The following is a 27,055-nucleotide window of genomic DNA, read 5'->3' as shown; positions in this document are numbered from 1 at the left end:
TCTTATTTTCTGATTCTTTTTATCTTGACGAGACGGTCCAATGGAAATTTGCTTCGGAGGGAAAGGACACGGGTCAGAATACAAGGCCTTGGGTCTCCGTGCTTTGCTGCCCTGAGCTTGAGGCGGGGCAGGTACAGGAAGGGCTGGGAGGGGCCGCAACGAGAGGGTGGGGCGGGGCTTGCGTGCAGAGGAGGCAGGGTGGGGTCACTGGGCTGCGGCAGCCACTCCTTGGTCTGGGGCTGTCCTGAAGATGAATTCCAGTGCCCCAGAAGGAATGACAGGGCAGCGGAGTCCTGCCATCTCCCCCGAAAAATGTATGCCTTTTGCTCCACACTCTTGGGGGCAGTGGTCCACGTACTCCCTTTTGTGCTTTTTGGTTAGAAGTAAATAATTGTGCTTAGCTAATGTCGCCTGCGGGGGCGAGGGGAGGGGGGCGGAGGGACCTTCTAAAGACCTTCTGAATGACTGAGCTGTTTGCTGGAGGTAAGAGGCAGGTTAAGAACTGCCCCTGATCCTTGCAAATTTGTTTGGGTTTCTTTTTAATTTCAAGGGACTGGAATGTCTTACTAGAAACATATTTTGTTATGCAAATGCATCACCACCTCACCCCCACCCCACCCTTCCCCGACCCCCACCCTGCCACTGTCCTTTCCAGACCCCTCCAGAATTCCTAAATTAGAGAGCTGGTAAATGGTAGTTAGAAAATGCTTAAAGGAATGGAGCAGTATAGCTCTTGTTCAGAGGGCTAAATTTTGGTGTGTGTTAGAAATTTTGAGTTAAAAAGGAAGCATTTTCAAGCATCAGTCTTTGGGAGAGTCTTCTTTGGTTGCATATCTGAATCAACCCTTATTCACTGAGTGCTTCTTACCTGAGTCAGGAAGCTGCTGAAAAGAAAATAGAAAAAATCACAAAGACCTCTGCCTTAGGACTGTACAGACTCTGAGAAGCCAAGCTGTCTACCACAACAGACTGGGGACCGCTCAAGCCAGGGTATGTGCTTACTGAGCTTTGTGTTCCCGCACCTGCTAAGCAATTCAATATAGAGTGATTGGCAAACACAGTAGGAGAACCATCTGTGCTCGGTGCCAGGGAGAGATGCCTTCTAAAGATGCTCCAGAAAAAGGAAGTAATCCCTGTGTGGTGATTGGACAGACAAGGCTTCCCAGAATATCTGACCTAGTTCTGGCAGAAGAAAAAGGTTAAAAGGCATGTTCTCTGGGGCTGGGAAATGATGGGCAAACTGAGAACGGACCAGTCTGAGCTTGAGAGAGTTTGTGCTGGAGGGATAGGGATTACAAAATAAATAAATAAACACCCTGAATAGTAAGTACCATTTGGCTCAGGAAAATTGTAATTATTTTTTCTTTCTGTTGAAGGTCTACCGTGGGATGAGATCAACTACCATAGCCATCTTGTTTACTATTTGGAGCTGGCATGATTCTAGGTTTGGTTGGAAGGCTGTTGGAGGTCATGGCTATTGCTAGAGAGACTAGAAGTTGCTGCTCCACTGAGGGTGAGAATGGCAATGTCTTTGCCTTGAAGGTTGTTGCGTTCATTCAAGTGTTTTACTAAAATTGTTGCTGTTCATTTGCTCAGTCATGTCTGACTCTTTGAGGCCCCATGGACTGCAGCACATCACGCTTCCCTATCTTCCACTATCTCCCCAAGTTTGCTCAAATTCGTGTCTATTGAGTCTGTGATGCTTTTTTACAAAAATCTTTAAGCATATTTCCTTTCGTTTGACTTCTTGCTATTTTTTTTTTTTTTTTGCTGCTGTTGTTATTGAGTGGCTGCCTCAGTTGAAGAGTTCATTTGGTCAGTGTTTGCAGTAGGATGTGGGTATTTTCCACATTCTTAACTTGTGAAACTGTCTTGGAGCAGTCTTCACCTCCCATGTCGAATGTGTGAATTTGCGACATGGACAGAGGTAATGCAAAGGGCAAACCCACCTCTCCCAGGTGCCCAAAGTCATCCTATCAGGAGCATCTCCAAAAGGTCTCGGTATTCTCCTCCATCTCCCCAGACAGAGAGACTGGTCAAAGAATATAGCAAAACAGACAAATACAGGTAACAAACCGAAAATCAGGATCAAGGGAAAGGATCAAGGAGCTTGAAATTAATGAGGATCCAGTATACCTTGTCTGCAAAGGGGGGAAAAAGTTTACATTTCTAATGGATTAGTATACAAATATATACAAATCAATGAGATGCAAATGAAGTCCATTATTTCTGAAGGGAGGCCAAGCAGAGGAGATAAAAATGTGTGCTTAGGGGAAAAACATCCCAAACATAAAATGACTCAAATGGATGCATTTTTGTCAGTATGTTTGGAGACCAAAAGGTTCTGACTCAGAGTGGAAAGTGAATAATTTTTTTCTGAGTGTGGATAAGTTACAGCCACATAGCCAGAGGGAGCCCTGAGCTATTGGGGGGACAGGAAGTAGGCTGTATTCTTTGCTCCGCTTGACCTCCTGTGCAGAAACACAGGATTTGCATTCAGCTTTTCTTTTCCGTTTTGTTGGTTGCTCTCAGTCATGTTCCGTGAATCAGTCATGCCAACCTTTAAACGTTAGGGAGAGAAAGCTGTGAAGAAAGAATGGAGATATTTCTAAACTCCACTGAAGCTCACTGGATTAGAAGAGCTGCAATGATAACCGTATTTCTTATTTTGCTTCCATGGCATCTCTCAGTGAACTCAAAGCATCTTATAGATGCCATCTCATTAATTCTTTCAACATCCTAGAGAGGAGGGTGGTGCCAAGGATAATTTATTATCACTTTATGGATTCAGAAATGGGACCAAGAGACTTCTCAGAAACTGATCATGATTATGGTTTGAAAAGGTCACCAAAGGTTTTTGAGTCCATTTCTAGAGTCTTTATACTGAACCCTCTCTCATCTCTTCATGTCTCTTTGATCAGATGTCTGAAACACCAAATAGAGAGAGAATAGATACATTTTTGACAGATATAATCTTCTTAGGGTTTCAGCATTGGGCTTACTTTATACTTGAATGTTTGCATGGAAAATTCTCTAACCTTCAGAAAATGGTTTGTAACACCCAGTATTTCTGAGCAAGACCTTTTGTGATTTCTCTGCATCCAGGTTCTATGTTTCTACTGAAGGCCTTTTCTTTTCAACACTACCATCCTCTACCTCCTTGACTGTATCATGAGCTCCCGTTGCAGGAGGGTGAAAGAAATTGTGGGGTTTTTAGTTTTCTATCTCCTAGGACCTAGCACAGCATCTTTTCCAAGATAGGTCTTCAGTGACAGTTGGAGAAGGAAATGGCTACCCACTCCAATATTCTTGCCTGGAAAATTCCATGGACTGAGGAGCCTGGCAGACTATGGTCCATGGGGTTGCAAAAGAGTCAGACACGACTGAGCAGCTAAGCACCCACACACTAGGGGCATGTGGGATCTTACTTCCCCAACCAGGGATTGAACCCACACCCTTTGCCGTGGAAGTGCAAATTCTTAACTGCTGGACCACCAGGGAAGTTCCTTAGGGTGAGCTTTTCTTGGTTTTCCTGACTGCTGTTGTGCTAGTCACTCAGCTGTGTCTGACTCTTTGTGATCCCATGGACTGTAGCCCGCCCGGTTCCTCTGTCTGTGGAATTCTCTAGGCAGGAATAACTGGAGTGGGTTGCCATTCTCTTCCCAATCCAGGAATCGAAGCCGGGTCTCCTGCCCTGTAGGCAGATTCTTTACCATTTGAGCCACCAGGGAAGCCTGACTGTTAATGGCTAAGAAATCTGGCCTTTCTCTGGTCTTGGTAAAGCAGGACTTGCAGGGATGAGAATCAAATGGACTTCTGACCACAAAATCAGCAGGCAGAAGATCCCTTTGAGAAACTGCTCGCATCACAAATGACCCTCTGCCTGGTTAGACCCTTCAGAGCCTGGAGTGGTTGGGCCTTTCCTGGCTGCTCGGGGTGGGGGGGGGGGGGGCGGCGCAGCTGGGCCATAAACCGTGGGTGGTTGATGCGATGGAGAAGGTGGGGGTGGGGGAAGAGGTTCTGGTCTCAGGGGATCCTTGGGGCTTTTGCCTTGGGTGGTTTCTCCTTTCCTTGTCCATCCCTGACTTTTAAAGGACATTGTAACTCTATTTTCTGGGCCAGGGATTCTGAACTTCGGGTGAGCCATAGAATGAATTTAAATCAGGTGGAAAAAAAAATGTGACCAGGGAAGCACTCCCTATTTTTAAGTTTCTGAATGCTCCTGGCCTCCCCAAGAAACTTCCAAAGCTTTTGAGAAACCCCAGGGATCTTAAAATGCGGATGAAGACTTGCTCCCACTGGGCATGTGAGATTCAAATTCCTTCCCAGAGTCTGGAAAAGTTGGTTGGTTTCAGCTTGTCCCTCCAGGAAACTCAATTAAATTGTACGGGCAGTTTTCCCCCACCTCCCTGTTTTTTAAATTTGTGGGCTTACTGTGGAAGAACTGGCCCTATAAGAACATGGGCACTAGCAAAAACCTTGTGCTTCATTTGCAGTTAAACACTTTTTAAAGAAAATGACAGTCTTTTTAAATCTGTGATGCAGGCTCCCCCCGCCCCCCCCCCCCCCCCGCCCTGTTTAATTTTCAAATTTTTAGTTTCGTTTTGGAATCTACCTTTAGAGCTGCGTTGGTTTCCCTTGGCTGCCTGTGGTTTGTACTAGTTTTGTGGCTGGGATGTTACTCCGGTCACCTTGGCAATGTGAAATATTTGTGAAAAATAAAACAAGCCTCTTGCTTTCCTTTGCACCTTGTTGAAAAAAAGATGAATTTAATATATACCTGTCAAAACCAGAAACCTGTTCTCTTGCCCATCCTGTCAGTAAGGAATGGTCTTTCCTGTCCGGGTCTCCACTCCCTCAAAACCCTCAAAATAATAGCAATGACTTATCTGATCACTTTATTTTAATCTAAACCAAATCATGCCCCCCTCCCCCAACTTCTTTCCTTTTCTCTCTTCCCCTCTTCCCCCAAAGCAGTTATGCTCATCCAAGTTCAGCAGGAAACAGCAAGGGAGGGAGTTATCTCCCTCATTTGATGTAGCAGGACAGATTCACAATAAGGGGATCTGCATCAAGGGGATACAATTCTGGGGTCAGAATGACATGAGTTCTGGTTCTGCAGCTTGCCAGCTGTGTGAGTTTAGACTTGCTGCTTGACTTCTCTGAACTCATGTCTTCTGTAAAATGAGGATTTAATGTGACCTATGATTGAGAGTCCCTGCAAAGTTACATGAGATGGGATATGATTAGCTTAGCACAATGCCTGATACAGAGTGAGCATGCAAATGTGGTCAGCAGTGTTTATTATTATTATTAATCTGAAGAGCATTAGTCCCATGAGATAGATAGTCACTGAAAAAGAAAGTCGTGGGCAGCTAAGATGGGAAGACAGTGGGTGTTGGTCTACCTCTTGGTGAATATTATAACAATATTCACATAATAAAGCCCTGAGAAGAATACTTAAGAAATCTATTTTCTTTGATCCATTACTTACCCGAATTATTTGTCCATGGAAACCATCTTTCCACTTCATTAATGTTCCTTGTAGCACACTTGGGAAAATGATGAACCAATGTGATTTTTAACCCTTGTCCTCCAGTAATTACAGAAGTTTGTACTAACCTTCAGTAGAGTTAATTACATAGCCTCTTGTTCTTTAGTCTCTCAGTCATGGCCAACTCTTTGCGACCCCATAGACTGTAGCCTGCCAGGTTCCTCTGTCCCTAGGATTTCCCAGGCAAGAATACTGGGGGGGTTGTTACTTCCTTCTCTAGGGGATCTTCCCAACCCAGGGACTGAACGTGACTCTCCTGCATTAGCAAGCGGATTCTTTACTGCTGAGCCACCAAGGAAGTCTGATTATATAGCTATGTAATATATAAATCCCACAATTTATACCAAAATTTTGTCAGCTTGAGAAACACAAGGGACCATGCTATAAGACCATCTGATAATGTGATGTGTTTTCACATTTTCCCCTTCCTTCTTGTAGAATTATTGGTTTATTAGTGAAAAAGTTGGCTTAAAGCTCAACATTCAGAAAACGAAGATCATGGCATCCGGTCCCATCACTTCATGGGAAATAGATGGGGAAACAGTGGAAACAGTGTCAGACTTTATTTTTCTGGGCTCCAAAATCACTGCAGATGGTGACTGCAGCCATGAAATTAAAAGACGCTTACTCCTTGGAAGGAAAGTTATGACCAACCTAGATAGCATATTCAAAAGCAGAGACATTACTTTGCCAACAAAGGTTCGTCTAGTCAAGGCTATGGTTTTTCCTGTGGTCATGGATGGATGTGAGAGTTGGACTGTGAAGAAGGCTGAGCACCGAAGAATTGATGCTTTTGAACTGTGGTGTCGGAGAAGACTCTTGAGAGTCCCTTGGACTGCAAGGAGATCCAACCAGTCCATTCTGAAGGAGATCAGCCCTGGGATTTCTTTGGAAGGAATGATGCTAAAGCTGAAACAGCAGTACTTTGGCCACCTCATGCAAAGAGTTGACTCATTGGAAAAGACTCTGATGCTGGGAGGGATTGGGGGCAAGAGGAGATGGGGACGACAGAGGATGAAATGGCTGGATGGCATCACTGACTCGATGGACGTGAGTCTCAGTGAACTCTGGGAGTTGGTGATGGACAGGGAGGCCTGGTGTGCTGCGATTCATGGGGTCATAAAGAGTAGGACACGACTGAGCGACTGATCTGATCTGAACATACCTAAAGTAAGTATCTAATTCTTACCCAATTTTTGCACATCAGTCTAACTTATTTACCCAGCCTAGAGAAATAAAAATTAAACTATAGAAATGAGGTGCCCTTCATGGAAGAGGCAGAGGTCTTTAGATGGCCAGTGAAGCTAACTAAATACATAGACCTCTTTCAGGGGAAAATGTTACCAAGCATCATAGCTATTGTAATAAAGGAATCATTGTTTCTTATGGGTCAAGGGTTCTGATGGTGACAAATGTGTTCACATGCAGAAGCACAGCGGTGACTTCCTGCTGGTTATTTTAGGCAATGGGCTCAAGAACAAAACCAGCACAAAAATAAGCAAAGAACTTTTGTCATTCCAACCTAGGAGACTTCTTCATTTAGAAGGGTTAAGACAAGGGTTTTGCGGCAAAAGCAAGCTCTGAACCAAAATTAGATTTGGGAAAAGTATGAAGCTGAGGGGCTAGACTAGGATCAGGGGGTTCTTCCAAAAGAGGGACTGGGTGTGGAACACAACTCTGTGTGTCCCAGAGGAAAAGCTTCTGGAAGGGCACTGTGTCCCGGGCTTGGTTCCAAGTTTTTACAGCAAAGTGTAAGGTCGAGTTTTGGTGATGCAGGATTACTGGGACCATCCCAATCCTAAATATTGTGTTCCATCAGCTCTATGCAGAACTCTTGACTATGTCAGAATCACATCTTGATCTTAAATTAAGGCCACGGTCACTTACAGCCCCCAAGGAACAGTCAGAAAAATCTGTCCTATCATTTCCAAGCTATGTTTTATTTCTGGGGCATTTTACTTCTCTGGGTTATATTTTGCTTCTTTATAACATGAAGCTTACATCGTTTTGAGGTTCTAGAACAAAGCTTTTGGTGCTGAATGACTTGAGACAAAGCATTTGATTGCTACTCTATCGTTAGAAACTGTTGCTATTACTCTCTGAGAAGTGCTCACTATTTTCTCGGCGGTGATTTTTAATTTCCAGAATGGCATGTGTTCTTCTGGATTTCAAAGCCCCACCCCTAACTCTGAGAACTGCCACCAAGCTGGGTGATTTTTTGACAATGTATGCTCCAAGTAGCTGGAGTAATTACTTCTTGTTTAGTCAATAGCACAGTTAGTATTGAAAATGTCAACAACTTAACAACCCACCAGGTCCCTTTTCTAAGCTGCCCTGGAGGCAGACAAGCCAAATGCTATCAGTTTTGATCTTTCATCTAAACCCAAGATCTCAGCCCAGTCCTGGTGTTAGAACAAAGCTTGTAGAAACAAGGACACCATCCTTTGTCAAAATGGGGCCAAATCTTGGGAGATACTATTAGGAACTTTATTTACTTTTTTTCCCCCCTCTTTTGCCGTGTGATGTTTTGTTTGTCCTGCAGTAGCATAAATAAGGGCTTCCCAGGCCCAGGCTCCTGTAAATGAAGACTGTGTTCCTTCAAGGGAGGCTGCATTTACAAACAGAAGCCTTCAGATTGAGTGAGCCATTATGGGTGGCTGTGGGTAAATTCCATCTGAAGATCACTTTGGCCCCAGAGGTGAGAGCTGACAGGTATTCATCTCCTAATGCCAGAAGGGAGATTTCTCATCTTATTATTGCTTTCACAACAATAATTGAGTTAAATATTCTACTTCCCTGGGTGGAGAACCTGGGTCCAACGGGTCTCCTCTGAGAGAAGGTTCTAAACGGGATGAGAATCTAAGCTGAGCCAGAGGCGAATGAACATTTGCTTGAGGATTTACCCAACTGTAAGAGAAAAATGGAGAGGAAACCTTTCTGCTCTTACCCATCTGGAGAGCTCCAAGCGATCCTTCCGAGCTAGCTCATTACAACCTCTGTGATATCTTCTCTAATTACAGAATATTTAGACTTACTGCTGCACCCCTTCCAACTCCGCCTGTCATTTTTAAAATTTTGAAAATTCACTTTCTTAATTTTTTTTAAATTGGCGTTGCTTTTGTCACCTGAATTATATTTACCGTTTAGAGAGCCTTGTTTAGAAATTGTTACAGTGAAAAACCACTGCTCATTTTTTTCCCTATAAATTAATCTTTATCTCTATAAACATTTGTAATATTGGTAAATTTTGTTCATAGGTGCATTCTTATACTGATTATTCTGAGGGGAAATTGTTGTGCTGTGCACATTATTGTTTTAAACATTATTATAAAGGTCTTACACGTTGTTTCAAAGGTCTACTATACATATGTGTGTGTGTTACATTACATATGTGTGCGTTAAGTTGTTTCCAACTGTTTGCACCCCCCTGGACTATAGCCCTCTAGGCTCTACTGTCCATGAAATTTTCCAAGCAAGAATATTGGAGTAGGTTGCCATTTCCTCCTCCAGAGGATCTTCCAAACCCGGGGATCAAACCCAAGTTTCCAACGCCTCCTGCATTGGCAGGCAGATTCTTTACCACTGTGCCTGCTAATGTGTGTATATATATATATGTATTTTTTTTTTTTTTTTGATGGGGTAGGGGGGAACAGTGCTCCCTTATTCTTTCTCCAGAATTTGTTTGAAAAAATTTCATGGACTAAGGTAAGAAATAGGATCTTGGGTAGCAGCAAAGAAGGGACCTAGGAAATTACCATTTATAATTATAGGTCTTTCTAGACTTTCTGCTGTTACCGTAAATATCTTTCAATGCTTGTCTCAAGTTCCATATTCTTTACAAAGTCTTCTAGTTCGATGGCTGATATTCCACCAAAATCTGTTAAGTCATGGAACTAAGTTCTGGCCGGTGGAATATAACTCCTAGTGATGTCTACCACCTCCGGCTTAAGCCAGAAAACATGCTTTTCATGCTGTTTTCCTTTGAGCTGGAGCACTGATAAGCTGATCACCAGCTTTGATCCTAGAGATGACGCCAATCTCCTCTAAGATTACAAAGACATCTTCTAGAAGAAAGTTGAGTCCATGAATGACCAGGTACAGTAGACCTGTTCTCCCTGCTGCTCTGGGTTATAACATGAGAGAGACATCAACCTCTCTGTTACTTAAACCCCTGCATTATTGATTTTTTTTTCTCCCACTGTAACTAAGGCTTTTATTTTAGTTATGTAAAATTGGTTCTTGAATACAAATGTCATTGAATTTGATGGAGATATAGCAGATACTATAGTCTGCTTTGTGATGCCACAATAGATCTTTACACAAATGAATCCATGTTCTCCCCTCAATTTTGATCCATGTTGGTCTCTGCTGAAATTCTATAGCACTTCTTGTTTGAACCTTACTTAGTTCTTTATGTAATTAGCCAGCACATTGAAGGAGTTCTTCATATTCTGTAATACTAATCCATTACATTTGAGGAACTTCACTGATGGCCCAGTGGTTTAGACTTAGACTTCCAATGCAGGGGATGTGGGCTCAGTCCCTGGTCAGGGAGCTAAGATGCCACATGCCTCTGGGCCAAAAAATCAAAACATAGAACAGAAGCAATATTGTAACAAATTCAATAAAGACTTTAAAAAAAATGGTGACATCAAAAAAACTTAAAAAAAAAAATAATCCATTACATTTGCATACTGCTTTATAATTTTTCAAAGTGCTTTTACATTTCTTAGTGTGTTGAACCTTCATGAAAATAATGAGAGATGGTGGGTTTCACTGTGAATAATTAACATTCACAGGCCATGAAATGGGCTGGGTTTGCTGTCGACTTATCAGATTGATGCTTATATCTTGGAAGTGGTTTCACTTAAGACCAAATTAGAAAGATAGGTAGGTAGGAGTCTCAGGTGAAAATATTGTTATCCTGAGTTTTTTGTTTCTTTTTTTTTGCATATACTACCTAAGACCCAGGGCTTCCCTGGTGGCTCAGTGGTAAAGAATCTGCCTGCCAATGTAGGAGACGCAGAAGACTCAGGTTCTATCCCTGGGTGGGGAAAATCCCTTGAAGGAAGAAATGGCAACCCATTCCAGTATTCTTGCCTAGAAAATCCCGGGGACAGGGGATCCTGGCGGGCTACAGTCCATGCGGTCACAAAGAGTCGAACATGATTGAGTGACTGAGCACAAACCTAAGACCCAGGACATTAAACAATGAGCCCAAAGTTGCAGAGCTAGTTAATGCTTTATCATGGAACCAGTACTACTTAACTCTTAACAGTAAAGTACCTAAAATTTCTACAGTGTATTTAAGCTTTATAAAGTGTGTTTATGAAATAATTAATAATAATTTTGGTTACATGTTCTCATCCATTTATTATAACAGTGAAATGAAGAACAAATTGTATTGTTCACTCCGAGGCTGTAATTCAGTCTGCCAACATTAAGCTTATTAAATTCTTAGAGTATAGGGCATGAGTGCTTTTGGTGGTAGAGTGTTGTAAACCAGTAAAAACTTGCGACAGACTGGAAATAGCCCCTGAGCAATGGTTGGATTATATTGTTTCTCAGAGTAGCTCATACAGCACCTTTTATCATGTTATGACTCAAAGACTGATGGATGATTTGATTTCTTCACGGGTCACCTTGCGGAGGTAGAGAAGCTTGAGCCTGACAGCAACTGGTGGGGGCGATAACAAAATAAAATATATGACAGAGCAGGAGGAATAGCCAGCGAAAAAGGCGGTGGGTGTGCAGGAGGAAGAAAAGAGCAAGTTGCGGGCTTGATCTGGGGGAAAAGGATCCTTAAAAAGACTCAGGGCTTGTGAAAAAACAGAAAACAGAAAGGGATAACTAGTAAGATTAGGATTAACCAAAATTAAATGGATGGAAAGTAAATGAGAATAGAGCGAGAGATTCTTTTGGATCTAGAGGCATCCTGAACTGTAACTTGAAAATACAGGGACTTCCCTGGTGATCCAGAAGCTAAGACTTCACCTTCCAATGCAGTGAGTGTGGGTTTGATCCCCGGTCAGGGAGCTTAAGATCCTACGTGCCTCACAGTCAAAAATCCAAAACGTAAAACAGAAACAGCATTCTAACAAATTTAATAAAGACTTTAAAAATGGTCCACATCAAAAGAAAATCTGTTAAAAAAAAAAAAAGAGGTGGAGAAGAAAATACAAAGACTTTAGATCCTGAGATTTAAAAGACAGGGAATTTGATCCCCAAGGAGCTACTGAGTTCCTACTCTGTGCAAAGCCCTGAAAGTTTGAATGTTGAAGAAAAGAAAGGTAAGGTAATTGCTATCTTGGAGCTCAGAGGTGAGGTGATCAATGCAGAGTAACATCCTGTGTTCTCGCGTTCTCCTCTTGGCTTGAGTCGATGGCAGCTCTGAGGAAGTGGGCTTTCTCCCACCTTAGGGGTTGGCATAGACTGAGCACTAAAGGATTACAGGCTGTACAGCATAGGGTTTTCTAGGTTTTGTTTGCAGTCTCTGTCACTTTGAATTGCCTGCTAAAACAGTCACCAGGGTGACCCCCATCACTGGGTCTGAGCTGGAGAAAATGAAGGGACATGTCTGCCTCCCTGTATCAGCTCAGGACAGAAGAGCCCTTGAGCCTGAAGGTTTTGGCTTGACTTCTGTCTAGAAAGTGGCCCCCAGAGCCTCACTATGGTTTCAATTGGTTTTGAAGTGTCGCTGAAAGAATTCTTTTGTTTGTACTTCGGGCTGGCGGGTTTGCACTGTAACGATATCTGCTTTTCTACATCTCTGTTTGACACTGAGGTGACCTCTGCTTACCTCATACTTGCTAAAAAGAAACATATCTAATACCATCCACCTCTGTGATAAGGGCGAGAGAAAACAAACAGTGGAAAGACCCTTTAGGAGCAGATGACCTGCCGTTGGCTGGAGGAGCCACGCCCCGGGAGAGGGGTCTGTGGATGACCCCGAGGGCTTCCGACCATTCAGGAGGAAACAGCGTGTGGCTCAGGGGTTAGAACTTTGGAGCAGAATTCTAGGCTTCCTCTGGGCACATGTAGGTTGTGTGAGATATAGTTAATGGATAAATAAAGTGAGTTAACAAGTCCACCTTCCCCCTTGGAATCACTCACCTTCACCTCCTCTTCCATCTTCTTTTGTTTTCCTTTTAAAAAAATTTTTTTATTGAAATATAATTGATTTACAATGTGATGTTCTGCTATATAGCAAAGTGATTCAGTTATACATATATACATTCTTTTTCATATTCTTTTCAGTTACAGGCTGTTGAGTTTAGTTCCCTGCGCCATATGGTAAGACCTTGTTGTTTATCCATCCTATGTATTGATACAGTAGTCTGCATCTGCTAATCTCAAACTCCCAATCCATCCCTCCCCCTCCTCGCCTCCCCCCTGGGTAACCACAGTTGTGTTCTCTGTCTGTGAGTCTATTTCTGTTTTGTAGAAACAAACTATCAGAGGTCACCAAAACACTGCTTGGCTGTTCTAGGAATAGGATTCGGGGCCACTTCTGTGATGTGAGGTTAAAATGCAAAGATAAATATCATATAATATCACTTATTCGTGAAAGCTCAAAAAACGATACAAATGAACTTATTTGCAAAATAATCTTATGGTTACCAAAGGTGAAGGGAGAGGAGGGCTAAATTAGGAGTTTGGGATTAACAGTACACACTATTATATATAAAATAGATTAACAGCAAAGTCCTACTCTAGAGCATGGGGAACTCTATTCAATACCGTGTAATAATCTATACTAAAGAATCTGAAAAAAGAATATATATAATTGAATCACTTAGCTGTACACTTGAAATTTACAACATTGTAAATCAACTATACTTCAATTAAAAAAGATAGCCTGCGTGTGCCAGTGAGTCATCAAGCACCCAGGATAATTTTAAAAGAGTAAACTGCTGGTGGTTTTCCTTGTCTCTCACTGGCACAAGCACCATTGTCTTCAGTCAGAAAGAAAAGGAGATAAAACATAATTTTGAGTTTAGCCAATAAATCCTCTTTCAATCTACATAATTATTTTCATGTATATGTCACAATGAAGTTACGGACAAATTGTCTGAGTTTAAAGACTTTTGAGAATGGTTTTAGGTCTAGAAAGCCACGGCTGCGGATTAGTGAAGGTACTGGAGGAAATAATCGTCAAGGGAGGGAATGAAAAATGACTGTAAATATATAGAAAGAGGCCAGAGAAATGTAGATTTCTGGAAGTAGGTGGAACCCAAAGGTGTCAGAGAGTGGGAAACCTTCTCTGTGAGGGGGGTCTCCCAGACTGGTGTTTATGTTTTCCACCTTCGCTGCTGGGTATCGGCATTTCTCTTCGCCACATGTAGTTTTCTCCGGTGAACTCACCTGGGCTCATGGCTTCTTTATGCTGAGGACTCATGACTTTTTGCCTCCAGTTTGGTCTCTTCCCTGTACTCCATGCTTCTTGAACTATTCTCTTATATTTCCACTTGGATATCTAATAAACATCTTGTTGTTGTTTCAATCACTCAGTCGTGTCCAACTCTTTGCGACCCCATGGACCGCAGTGTGTCAGACCTCCTATCCCTCACCATCTCCCGAAGTTTGCCCAAGTTCATGTTCTTTGTCCAGCCATCTCATCCTCTGACTCCCTCTTCTCCTTCTGCCCTTGATCGTTCCCAGCATCAGGGACTTTTCCAATGAGTTGCCTGTGCGCATCCGATGATCAAAATACTGGGGCTTCAGTTTCACTCATTCCAGTGAATGTTCAAATAAACATGTTAACATTTACAAAAATAGATCTCTTTGTTCCATCTTCATTGAAAACTTGTTTAACCCAGTCTCCCACAAACCTACCATTTCCTACCACATCAGCCTTCCTCCCTTTGAGGCAATTTCTACCTATAATTCACCAGCAATTCTGTTGGCTCAACTTTTTAAATATCCATCTTTTAAAAAATCCAAGCATGGCTTCCCAGGTGGCACTAGTGGTAAAGAACCAGCCTGCCAGTGCAGGAAATGTAAGAGATGCAGGTTTGATCCCTGACTCAGGAAGATTCCCTGGAAGGGGGCCTGGCAACCCACTCCAGTATTCTTGCCGGGAGAATCCCTTTGGACAGAGGAGCTTGGCAAGCTACTGTCCATAGAGCAGAGTTGGACACGACTGAAGCAAGTTGGCACGCAATCCAAGTATATCACATATTACCTGGACTAAGATACTAATCTACTCAGAATCTGCTTTTCTCTCTTACTCAGTCCATTAACAGACGAATGACCCTGAGACTAAGTACTTCCTTAAATTTTGTACCCTACATGCAGAACTGGCCGTATCCTCCTCCCAGTCCTTTGTAATAATCTGGGTTACAGGTAAAGCAGTTGTTTCCACTGGGTAGCAGCCCTGGAGGTGGTGAGAACAGATCTGGACTGATCACAGGAGGTGAGTGGGAGAAAGAGGCATCAAAGATGACTTTCAGGGCTTTGACCTGAGAAAGCATGGAGTTGCTGAGATCTGGGAGAGAGATGACTGCAGAGGAGAAGATGTCAGGGTCCGGTGTGGAGGGGAGGAGTTCAGGTTTTGACACATAACATTTGAAATACCTTAGGGACTTCCCTGGTGGTCCAGTGGTTAAGACTGTGCCTTGGAGTTCAGGGGATGTAGGTTTGATCCCTATTTGGGGAATTAAAATCCCGCATGCCGTGGAGTTAACTAAACCCGTTTGCTGCAACTAGAGAGTCTATGTGCCACAAGGAGATTCCTTAGGCTGCAACAAGTATCCTGTGTGCTGTAACTAAGATCTCACACAGCCAAATAAATAACTAGATAAAATGAATTTAAAAAAATCTAGGGTCCTAAGATGGCAGAGGAATAGGACGGGGAGACCACTTTCTCCCCCACAAATTCATCAAAAGAACATTTAAACGCTGAGTAAAATCCACAGAACAACTTTTGAATGCTGGCAGAGGACATCAGGCACCCAGAAAAAAAAATCTAATGAGTTAAAAAAATATATCTTATACATCTAGTGGAGAGGCTGAGGAGCAACTGGATAGAGCAGGTTGGATTAGTGACGTCAATGCTCATCCTAGAAGATGGGCATCTTATTGATGCTTTGGAACTTTTGCCCTTCTTGTTCCCTCTGAGCCAAATATTTTCTCCCATATCTTCAAAGTCACCTGTTTCATGAATGTAATAGTTCAAACGTCAGCTTTTGAAGTAAGAGGTCTTTCACAATCACCTTATCTAAGGTTGGTCCTTCTTTCTCCTGTTTTCTTTTTCCTTTCTTTCTTTTCTTCTTTTCTTCCTTCTTTCTCTCTCTCTCTTTTTTTAATTGAAGTATAGTTGACTTACAATGTTGTTTCTCCTATTTTGTTTTCTTAATCGAAACCATTTTTTATTTACCTACTTACTTGTTTGCTGTCCACTTACCTTAGAATCATACAAGGTTCACAAGAGCATGGATCTATATGTCTTGACCCTTGGCATCTCCTTTAGTTGCCTTTTTAATTTTTTTGGTTAGTGAAAAGTGTATCAACTGTGGGCAATGCGTTTTTAGCTTTTGTCAGTAAAAGTTGAACCCAAATTGTTACAGGATCCTGAAGTTCATCAAAGATAAAAACAAAAACAAAACAAAACAAAAAACACTTCACGTTAAGTAGAGTATTTCAACCAAGGTTCTGATATGACTTCACCGTCAGTCAACTGTAACCTAAAGTTGGTTAAGATCATTGTCCAGAGTCAGTCTAAGAACATGAGAATCCAGTCAACGTAGCAGAAAATGTCGTGGAAAGTGATCTGGGCTTTGACTCTGAAAATCTGACTCTGAATTCCGGCTCTAACACTTCCAAATTGTGTGATCTTCGGCAAATTATTTGGCCTCTCTGTTTCTTCTTATCTGTAAAAAGAAATGATACTTATATGACATTGAATTATAAGAATTAAAAAATACAATATCTGTTAATATGCTTGGTAGATTAATACCTACCTTACAGCATGTATATGTTGTCTGTGGATATTCAAATTGTTTTAAAAGATTCCAGGTGCTTTCAGTTGTGTGATAGTGTCTCCTAAAATTATGAATCCCTGTAGTATTTAATTTACTTCAATTATATTAAAAAAAAATGATGCCTTTTGAGTTGGTTAAACTGTTTAGCTGCAAGTGGGAGGATGCTCAATTAAATGGATTTAAACAAGTCCTTAGGGTCACAAAGAGTCAGACACGACTGAAGCAATTTAGCATACACACACACACACAAAGAGGAAAGATTATCTTATATAAGAAAAAATGCAGTGTAGGGTGGTTGCCACTTTGGTGTCATTAATTCCTCAGGGACGAGTGTCTTTCCATCTTTCCACTCCACTGTGCTATCTTGGTCTTTTGGTTTTGCATCTTTGGTCCCACAATAGTTGCTCTGGTTGTAAAGATCACATCTACACAGAGTCTGAGGCACGCAGGGAGGACAACCTCTCTTGGGATGCTCCAATCAGGCTTTCTGTTGTGTCCTTTGACCAGAGCTTCATGGGCATAGTTGGCACCAAGCTTGCTGCTGGCAAAGAGGTCATTGAACTCTTAGAGCCCACATTTTCTCCCTGGACTTGGGGAGGGGACCACTTTCCATATGACCCCCTGATACTTGGATAAAAATAGTGTTGTTTTGGCAAGGGAGAAAGTGGGGAGAGGGAGGAAACGATTGTGGTGTAGGTCACCAGCAGTGTTTTCACACCATCCTCATCTTTTTTGAAGGGAGGAGGGAGTTAGTGGTTATTGCAAAACTCAGAATGAAAGCGTGTCATGATGGCTAAAATGTTGGAAATTAGTCATGTGGGCTTTGCTCTCAGTCACTGACCATGTTTCATTTTTAAATGGCATTGGTCATCTGCCCAAAATACATGATGGACACCCGAAAAAGGCCAATATTTTTAAAAAATGGCCAAATCACTCTAATATTTTTGTTTTTATTTATTTATTAAAAAAAATAAACCCATTAGTTACGTAAATTTGATTGAATGGATGTAGAAACTAGATCTTGACCTAAGGAAAGAGACATTTTAATATAAAGAACAGGAACTAAGAGGAAGGTGGCACTTAAGAAACAAACATATTAGAAGACTTGGTGAAGAAAATTAAAAGATGTTTTTTCCCTGAGTAAGTAGAGTGGAAAAACATAAAGATCATTCTGTGATATTTCCCATGACCTGGTGTCATTTTTCTGTACTTCTAGGATTACCCTCTTATTCTCTTAACATTACTTCATTTTGTATCTGAAGAAGAGCTTGTGTTTTATTCACTTGTGTTTTTAATAGCGTTTTAATCATTGTAAATGATCATGCAATGCCTGAAGCACGTTGGCTGGAAAATGGTTTATAAATAAAATTATTGTTATTATTGTTATCTTGATCTCTTGTAACAATACTCATTATATTCAGATTATATCTAGGCTAGAAAGAGTTCAACATATGTGATTATATGTAATCAGTCTTTTTTTTTTTCTTGCTCTTTTAAAAATGCTGTGGCTCATCACTCAACTTTGTTCTTATCGCTAAACAAACTATGGCTTATAAGTTGTTAGGGACTCTGGGTTTGCTTTGAAGAGTCATTCTTTGCAGGTCTCAACAAGACTTTGCTCCAGGTAGGATTGAGCGACTAACACTTTCACTTTTTTCAGGACTGGGATCCAAAGATATTCCTTGTTCCCAGTGGCCACGTCTTGATAACAGGCGTGGCATCCTGCGGAGATGGAATTGCGAGAACTTTCACTGGAGCCCAGCACCTCTGAGGATATCCAGAGGCTAAAACTATGACTAATAGGAAGAGCTATTAGGAAAACCTATTTTAGCTTAGCTTGATGGTAGAAATAACGGAGTAAATACTAGCCATGTCCACGTACAGATTAGGTGCCAGTTTAAGTCTTTGAAGTCCTCATCACCTGCAGGTACTCCAGCAGATTCTCAGGTCAATACTTTGGGGTGTTGTCATGAGAATTCACGTATTCCACGGAGGGTGACATTCACCAGCCTTGTAAAGGGCTTCCTTTCTAAGGTTCAGTGCTTCTAAGCAGAAGGAAGTATGTTAGTTTGTCTATATGGTCCTCACAGAATTGACGGTAGGACCATTAGGCATCCTTCAAAGGCAAAAGTGCAGTGTGCTGTCTAGTCAACACATTTCCACGTGCTCCAAGGAATATGAGGGTATGCATGTTCCTTAACGAAGGGGTCTTAACGAAGGGGTAATAGTTGTCTGAAGTTTCTAGCTGGTTGGTTTTGAGGGTGAGAGGTTCAAGTTTAGGAGATCAAGGCTTGTATATCTGATTCTCTATGTGGGTCAGAGCATTTTTTTTCTCAATGCTGATGAACTGATCTGAAAGATGTAAAATTTTGGTAAGTGGAACATTAAGTAGTTAAAAGTATTTTTATTAAGGCCCTGACTTGTGCCCCTTGCAACCGATGAAAGATTTTGTGGAAGCAGGCAGCAGTGGGTATCAAAATTGACCAGTAAACTGCAATAAACAGTGCAGCTACTCACAGCATTGGTTGTCATGCCAGGTCATGACATTCTAGATTTCAAGCAAAGTGTAAATGTGCAAACAAGAAGGAACATTGCTCCAGACAGCAGTGAGATGCTGACATCCGCCTGTGAGATGCTGATTTGGTGGAGATGCAGTATAAGGACCCCTCTCGACTTGAACCAACAGTAGACAATTTAAGAAGCAAAAGAAGGGGTGCTAACTTCAGCCTCAGGACTTACTCTTCCCAGAGTCGTCAAGTTTTTAATCCTCTTCTGCCTGATGGATGGGGACCCATGGATGATGGACCCCCAAATCTGCCTGATGGATGGGGACCCATGGATGATGGACCCCAAATCCCTTTCATTGTTCCAACATGGTTGTATAGCTCCTAGAACTTGGGTGTGATGTATCTCTTTCACTCAACTGCTGAGTGCTGGGACAAATGGGGAGTCACAAACCGACTGCCCGATCCTGTCCTTCAGCGTCACATCTGAAGTGGAGCCTCTGTGGGGCAGCCGGGCTTGTCTTTGCTGGCTCAGAGGTTTTCCCAAGGGAGGGAGCAGCTCCATGCCACCTGACTGCAGGCTCTATCTGCTGTAAAGTTCTTACTTCTGATCGCATAGTCCTTATGTGCTTGTGTGTGCTCAGTCATTTCAGTTGTGTCCGACTTTTTGTGTCCCTCTGGATTGTAGTCCTTGGGATTCTCCAGGCAAGAATACTGGAGTGGGTTGCCATGCCCTTCTCCAGAGGGTCTTCCCAGCCCAGGGATCAAACCCAGATCTCCCGTGTGGCAGGCTGATTCTTTACCTGCTGCGCCACCTTGGAAGCACAGAGTCACTGTAGGTCTGGATTTAATAACCCAGAAGGAAAAGAGTCAGTTGTAAATTGCTAAGTGCTGTTCTAGCTGAGTGTTTAGTGTGTTCAGTGCGTTTCTTAGGCCGTGGGAAATTCCTTTTCACTCAAATGGATGTTCTCCTCTTATTTTTATTTTTGACTTCTCTCACTATTTTAAATTCAGGTGATCCAAAGTTTCCTTTTTCATTTCTTGAGCAAAATGAAGCTAAAAAGAGGGTTTTGTGTGTTTACTTTGAAAGACTTCCCTTTTTGTCGCCTCACTCTATACTTCTTTCTTGTGAAATTATCAATCTTTGATTGCATGAAGAATGATGTATGCCAATTTAGCCTGAGCTCGGTCAGTTCTTTTTCCCAGTCTTGCCCTGGAATAAGCACTTTGTTTTTAAGCAATGCTGGGCCAATTCAATCTCCTGGTGGCTTTCTAGTGGTGTTGAAAAAAGAATCTCATTTATAGAATTTGAAAGTTAAAAATAATACTGATAGGCATTCACTGGCTTAATAATCCTCCCCCAAAGCAAATTAGTCAGCAGGTATTAAACTTGTTACATGTCATTAAAGTTTTAATTTCCTTAACATAGTTACATAGAACATCAATATTAACTTCTAATTTTAATACTTAGCTAGATGTATGCTTTATTAGGTTTTCTTATTAATGCTTTCTATATTGTAGTTTAATCTTCCACAAGTATGTTCCTCTCTCTGTTTTTATTCTAATTGCTTCTGACACCTCTTTACCTGTCATACCTATTGAAAGAGCTTCCCAGGTGGCTCAGTGGTAAAGAATCTGTCTGCCGATGAGGGAGACGTGGGTTCAATCCCTGAGTCAGGAAGATCCCCTGGAGAAAGAAATGGCAACCCGTTCCAGTATTCTTGCCTGGGAAATCCCATGAACAGAGGAGCCTGGCAGGCTACAGTCCATGGGGTTACAGAGTCGGACATGACTGAGTGTATATGCGTGCCTATTGTAACCAGCAGTGGCTTGAATGTGATAGGCATCCAGTATGTTTTCTGGGTCCACTGATAAGCATATGCAGAGAAACAAGTTGTGCTGTATATTCAGAATATCTTTTTCTTGCCACCAGAGATTGTTCCCTAGTCGTTTTGTTTGAGCAGCTTGTGAAAATCTTGGTGTATATGGTAGGAGAACAGAAATAGGAAAAGTGTAAACCCTGGGACGCTCTCTTGTGGAGTTTTAAAAACTTACCAAAAACATTCTTTTATGGGGAAAAAAAAAAAAAAAAGGTAGAAACTAATTTTCATTCCATCCTCTAGGGCAGAGTTTCTCAACGTCGGAAAAATTGCCCTTCCGTCCAGATCATTCCTGGTTGAGAAGGGTGGTCTGTGCGCCATAGGAATTTATCCGTGAGATGCCAGTGGCAGATGTGACAACCAGAAATGTTTGTTGACACTGGCACATGTCCTGTGGGGTGGGGGGTGTGGGGGAGTCACCCCACTGGAGAATCACTGTTCAAGAGTGATGTCCACACTGGGATTGTCTTTGATACAAAGAGTCAGTTGAAAGCACAGAGATTGTTGGTGCCACGCCGTGTTGCTGATATTTGAGGAAAGCGCTCCCAGTCTTCATGAATCCCAGTCGAGGGGCAGAATGAACCCCCAAAGTGTAGCTGTGTCTACGCTGCCCTCCTTCTTCCTTTCATCTCAAGGGGGCGCTATCGAGGGCTCCAGATCAGACCCACATGTTCGGGGTGTTGTCGAAGCTGCTTTCCCAGGCTCCCCTGACTGCAGAACCTCTGGCTTGTTCCAGAACAGGCTGCTTTTCCCATACCTATGTTGGGTGTCTGGACTGGGGCTCATCTCTAGGAAAATATCCTGAAATTTTATTTTCTTTTGTCACGGAGGCATGGAAGAAGAGCCATCAAACATAGCAACAAAGCTATTAAGAGTGACATTCTGGAGTTCCTTTCTCTCTGCTTGTCAAATGTGACTTTTTTTTCTCTCTGGTCCCCAAGTTCTATACTGGCGAGATGAAGGTTTAACCATTGGGCAGGGTTGACACCCTCATCCACAGGACACTTGAACAGACCACTTCTCAGTGATCAAGTCTGCCGAGCCTCTGGACTGGGGGTGGAGGAGGAAGTGTCAAGTGTGCAGCTCAAAGTCTGAAGAGCTGCCAATCAAGAGAACATTTGCAGAGGTTCCCCACTGACCCAGATACTCTGCTATCTTGAAAGCTTTATCTTCTAAGAGAATGTTGGCTAACAGCTTTCCTTTTATTCTTGTTTCTGTTTTGAAAGAATAACAAATACGCTTAATTCTTCACCAAATCTTCAGCAAATGCCTTTTAATCCAACACAATGGTAGTTATTTTAAGAAAGCTGGCAAAGAAGGACGGAGGCAGTTTTCTATTTTTCAGTCTGGGCTTTTCCCCTTGTACAGAAGCACTTGATCACATTTAATCTTGGCGTGCACTAACCACATTAACTTTGTTTGCATAGAACTGATATCACTGCCTTTCCCACTTTTAGTCTTTTTTTTTTTTTTTCATCTCCCCAGAAAGCCTTACAATTTAAATAGCAGGTTAAAATACATGCACATATACTCAGGAGATTAATAAATATTGTGTATCTTTGCTCACTGGAACTTCTGGGACTTGATTCCACACCCAAGCTGTGTTTGTTGAAGGAAGAAATGGTTTGTCAAAGCACCGTGTACACATGAAAAAGCTCAGGAAAATATCTGAATAAAATGATACCTTGCAGATGCTGGAGACTGGCTGCTAGGTGCAAAATGACTGTGGTGTTCTCTGCCCAGAGAAGGTGTTGAGGATTCTGTTCTCTGGAGATCAGAACAATCTAGAGATGGGTGATCTATGTTACCAAAAGGATGGGTCCTCTGCACATCTCAGGTGGGGCTTGCTCTGGTTTTTATCAGCCATTTAAGACCAGAATTTATGAACAAGCTCCTTGATGCATCTGCAGCTCTGAGTGTAGTCTTCTTGTCTCCCCAATTCACCCCATTCCTTTTCAATACATTATTATTGTGAAAACAGTTTAGGTTTAGGGAAAAGGTGAGTGGATAATGCAGGGTTCTGGTCTAACCTTCACCGAGTTTCCTCTGGTATCAGCATATTACATGACTTTGGAACTTTTACCCCGTTTTCAGAGTTCATTTCCCTTTCTACTCCAAAGGGAACCACAGATTTGCTTTCTGATCACAGTAATGTTGAGAATAAATAAGATACTTAGTATTTCATCAATTGCTTAATCATTTCCAACTAGAGTTTTCTCTGCATCGTTTTAAGAAGTAAAATTCTGTATTCAAGTTTATTTTCATATGGCCAAACTGGTGTATAACAAGGAGATGATTTTCTTAAAGAAGAGCAAGTAGGAATTAGACCAAACCTTATCTGCCTCTCTGCTTTTATTGTTGTGGGAGCCTGCCAGGCTCCTCTGTCCATGGGGTTTCCCAGGCAAGAATACTGAAGTGGGTTGCCATTTCCTTCTCCAGAGGATCTTCCTGACCCAGGGACTGAACCCATATCTCTTGGGTCTCCTGCATTGGCAGGCAGATACTTTACCACTGAGCCACTGGGAAGGCCTCTCCTGCTTTTAGATCTAGAGTAACACTGATGGATTAAGTCATCTCTACTTTCTGAAAAATCTTCAGTGATTTTCTTCAGTGTGTGTGTGTGTTAGTCAGTTGTGTCCGACTCTTTGTGACCCCATAGACTACAGACTGCCAGGCTCCTCTGTCCATGGGATTCTCCAGGCAAGAATACTAGAGGGGGTTGCCATGCCCTCCTCCAGGGGATCTTCTCAACCCAGGGATCGAACCCGCTTCTCTTAACATTTCCTGCATTGGCAGGCAGGTTCTTTACCACTAATGCCACCCGAGAAGTCTAGTACACAATGATTATAAATAATATTGGTTTATCATGATCTATTTCTTGATGAGGAAGTATGAGTCATGAAGCCTTTAGAAAACCCTGGGTGGCAGATTTATTCAGCTAATAAAGTGATTACAAGGAATTGGAAAGGACTGAACTGGGAAGGTCCTCTCTGCTGTGATTAGACTCTAAGAAAGTCATGCATGTCTCGGTTGTTGTCTTCTTTTTGGCCCTGAGACATGTGGGATCTTAGTTCCAACCTTGGATTGGACCTGGGGACACTGCAATGGAAGTGTGGAGTCTTATACCCTTGACCACCAGGGAAGTCCCTCTTGGTCATCTTGAAGCTGCTGAAATAAGGGCACAGGCAAGAGATGGCCGTTGTCAAAGAATTGTCTCTTTCACCACGTGATATTGCTTTTTAGGACCAGAAGAGAAAAGTTTTCAGGAAGCGCTTGGGTCATGAGCATGCTCCATTTCACCATGAGGTCCTTCTCTGTTTCAGACCCAGGTCCTGTGTGTCAGAGACCTGGGGGTGGGATTTGCCAGCTTGTTCACACTTTGTGCAGATGCATTGTCCCTCCCCTTTCTCTCCTCTTCTTCTGCCTTTCCACTCCTCAGCGCTTCCCTCTGAAAGATCTTTTTTGTATGTCTAAGTGAAAAACTCTAGGTGCGATAAGAGAACGCCACTAGGGAGGAAAGATGGAATCAAGGATATCCAGTGGGCTCAGATTTTCTCCATAACTGCTTGAAAATAGTGAAAGGGAAGTTGCTCAGTTGTGTCCAACTCTTTGTGACCCCGTGGACTGTAGCCTACCAGGCTCCTCTGTCCATGGAATTTTCCAGGCAAGAGTACTGGAGTGGGTTGCCATTTCCTTCTCTGGGGGATCTTTTCCTGACCCAAGGATCAAACCTGGGTCTCCTGCATTGCAGGCAGATGCTTTACCATCTGAACCACCAGGAAAGTCCCCATAACTGCTTGACTGTAGTTAATAAAATGATTGTCTCTTCTAATCCTGGGGAGGAGGCTTAAATCAATAGGAATAGAGTATGGAAATCAACCTTGTGGTCCCTCATCACAAACTGTGTCTCATCCAGGAGAAGAGTGGAACCAGTGTACTGTAGACTTGCATGTTTTTCAAAGGAAAACAAAACAGAAATCTCAACTTACCATTCCTTTCAAGGAGCTTTCATTGAATACATTTTGACAGAGCATTCTCATTTCACACTGTGTCATGAAATTATCACACCCATCTCATATCCTATAGAAATCCATACAAAAACAGAAGTTGGTACGGTAGCAAACTTTTGCTCAACTCAAAATGAGATAGCATCACTGACTCGATGGACATGAGTTTGAGCAAACTCTGAGACATAGTGAAAGATGGGGAAGCCTGGCATGCTGCAGTCTAGGGGGTTGTAAAGAGTCGGACATGGCTTGATGACTGAACAACAACAAAATGAGATGAGGATTGGGTATGAACTTGTGAATTAAGGCTGTTAACTGAGAAGGACAGTTTGATTTCTAAAGTGGGCTTTTACCCTAATAGAGATCCTGTCCATAAAAATCAGTAAAGTTTTGGCTACTATGTGGTATACAGTAGTCATGAATAAATTACCCTAAAGGATCCAATTGATCTTGACCTGGGTGACAAGTACTGTTTCGCTGCCAGCTCTCTAGTTTAGTGTCTGCTATATAAGTTCAGGGCCACAAGCAAAATGTTAATTCTCTAGTTTAGGTTTTCATGGGGTTTCCCCAGTGCCTCTCCTCTTCAAAACCTCTGTGATTTCCAGTGTCTAGCCCAACCCTGGCCACCACGGTCATCTCATTCAGTTCACGGTGATTGTCATCACACCACAGTTTGAATACTGGTGTGACTGGCTGGCCTGGGATAACACGCAAGTGTCGTAACACTCATCGAGGCTCAGGTCTCGGCTTGCTCGGTGGTGGGTAGTGGGGTTGCTTCACTTCAGTTCAAAGCAAAGGCAGGAGGGAGTGGAGATTGTAGATCATAGATCACAGAGCAGATGCTCACCCAGAAATGCCAGCGCTCCTCCGTCGCAGAGCAGACTTGCAGGCACACGAATTACCCATGCAACTCACCAACATGTGTGCGGGGAAAGTGAAGCCAGCAGAACGACTGCAGGAACCCATCCAACTAATAAGAAGCTTATAACTCTTTGGCAATTTGTTTGGCTCGGGAGTTACTGCAAAGTCAGAAAGGTATTGGGCCCCGGGATATTGGCAAGGTGACTGGGAGTCTCCCACTGTGAAAAGAAAGCTTTGCCAATGGGCTTTTTTTTTTTTTTTCTTCAGGTGTTCAGCGTTGAGTTTTTCAGGCCAAAGACTTCTGGAAAAAGTCACATTAATCACATCAGCAGCTAAGGTTAATGGGACTGGTGGCTGCACAAACTCCCGCATTCAAAAATGTGCTACGAAGATCTCTCAGTTTAGATGATCTGATTCATTCCTTCCTCTACTCATTCAACAAAGGCTTATGGAAGTCTTACCATGAGTCAGGAGCCGCTGCAAGTATCAGAAGACAGAACCCTCTTCTTAGATCACTGACCTCACATCCTGCATTACTCCCTTCCTATGTCCTCAGGTCCCTTATTGCTTTTCTTTCTGTGTTTTTGTTTTTTTTTTTTTAAACGTGAACCATTTTTAAAGTCTTTATTGAATTTGTTATAATATTGATTCTGTTTCACATTTTTCTCTTTTTTTGTCCTAAACGCACGTGGAAGCTTAGCTTGCCGACCAGAGATTGAACCTGCACCCTCCCCGGCATAGGAAAGAGAAAGTGAAAGTCGCTCAGTCGTGTCCGACTCTTTGCGACCCCGTGGATTATACAATTCATGGAATTCTCCAGGCCAGAATATTGGAACAGGTAGCCCTTCCCTTCTCCAGTGGATCCTCCCGACCCAGGAGTTGAACTGGGGTCTCCTGCATTGCAGGCGGATTCTTTACAAACTGAGCTATCAGGGAAGCCTCCTATATAGGAAGGTGAAGTCTTAGACCCCTGGACTATGAGGGGTCCTTTTATTGCTTTTCTTAACTGTTGATTCTGGAGTTCTGATGTAAAAGAAGAGTATAGGGAAAATCCTCACAAGGAGAAAGAAGTTGAAACTCCTTCTGGTTTATTTACTTATTTATTTAAAATATGGGCTTCCCTGGTGGCTCAGATGGTAAAGAGTCTGCCTGCCATGTGGGAGACCCAGGTTTGATCCCTGGGTCGGGAAGAACCCCTGGAGAAAGGAATGGCTACCCACTATTCCTGCCTGGAGAATTCCATGAACAGAGGAGCCTGGTGGGCTAC

The 27,055-nt window shown here is 42.5% G+C and overlaps 1 long non-coding RNA gene across 2 annotated transcripts; it reads left to right on the top strand.

The window, feature by feature from the left end:
- Positions 1 to 853: 853 nt before the first annotated feature.
- Positions 854 to 26,436, top strand: LOC139186379 (uncharacterized). Of its 2 annotated transcripts, XR_011569921.1 has the most exons (4): positions 854 to 990; positions 1,377 to 1,513; positions 5,993 to 6,724; positions 26,056 to 26,436. It is a non-coding gene; the product is annotated as an uncharacterized lncRNA (long non-coding RNA). The 2 variants fall into 2 exon arrangements; XR_011569920.1 differs by lacking the exon at positions 5,993 to 6,724.
- Positions 26,437 to 27,055: the final 619 nt, after the last annotated feature.

Source organism: Bos indicus, chromosome 13, assembly GCF_029378745.1.
Source record: "Bos indicus isolate NIAB-ARS_2022 breed Sahiwal x Tharparkar chromosome 13, NIAB-ARS_B.indTharparkar_mat_pri_1.0, whole genome shotgun sequence".
NCBI classification, from domain to species: domain Eukaryota; kingdom Metazoa; phylum Chordata; class Mammalia; order Artiodactyla; family Bovidae; genus Bos; species Bos indicus.
The sequence above is the reverse complement of the archived record's forward strand: the minus strand, read 5'-3'. Positions and strand labels throughout refer to the sequence as shown.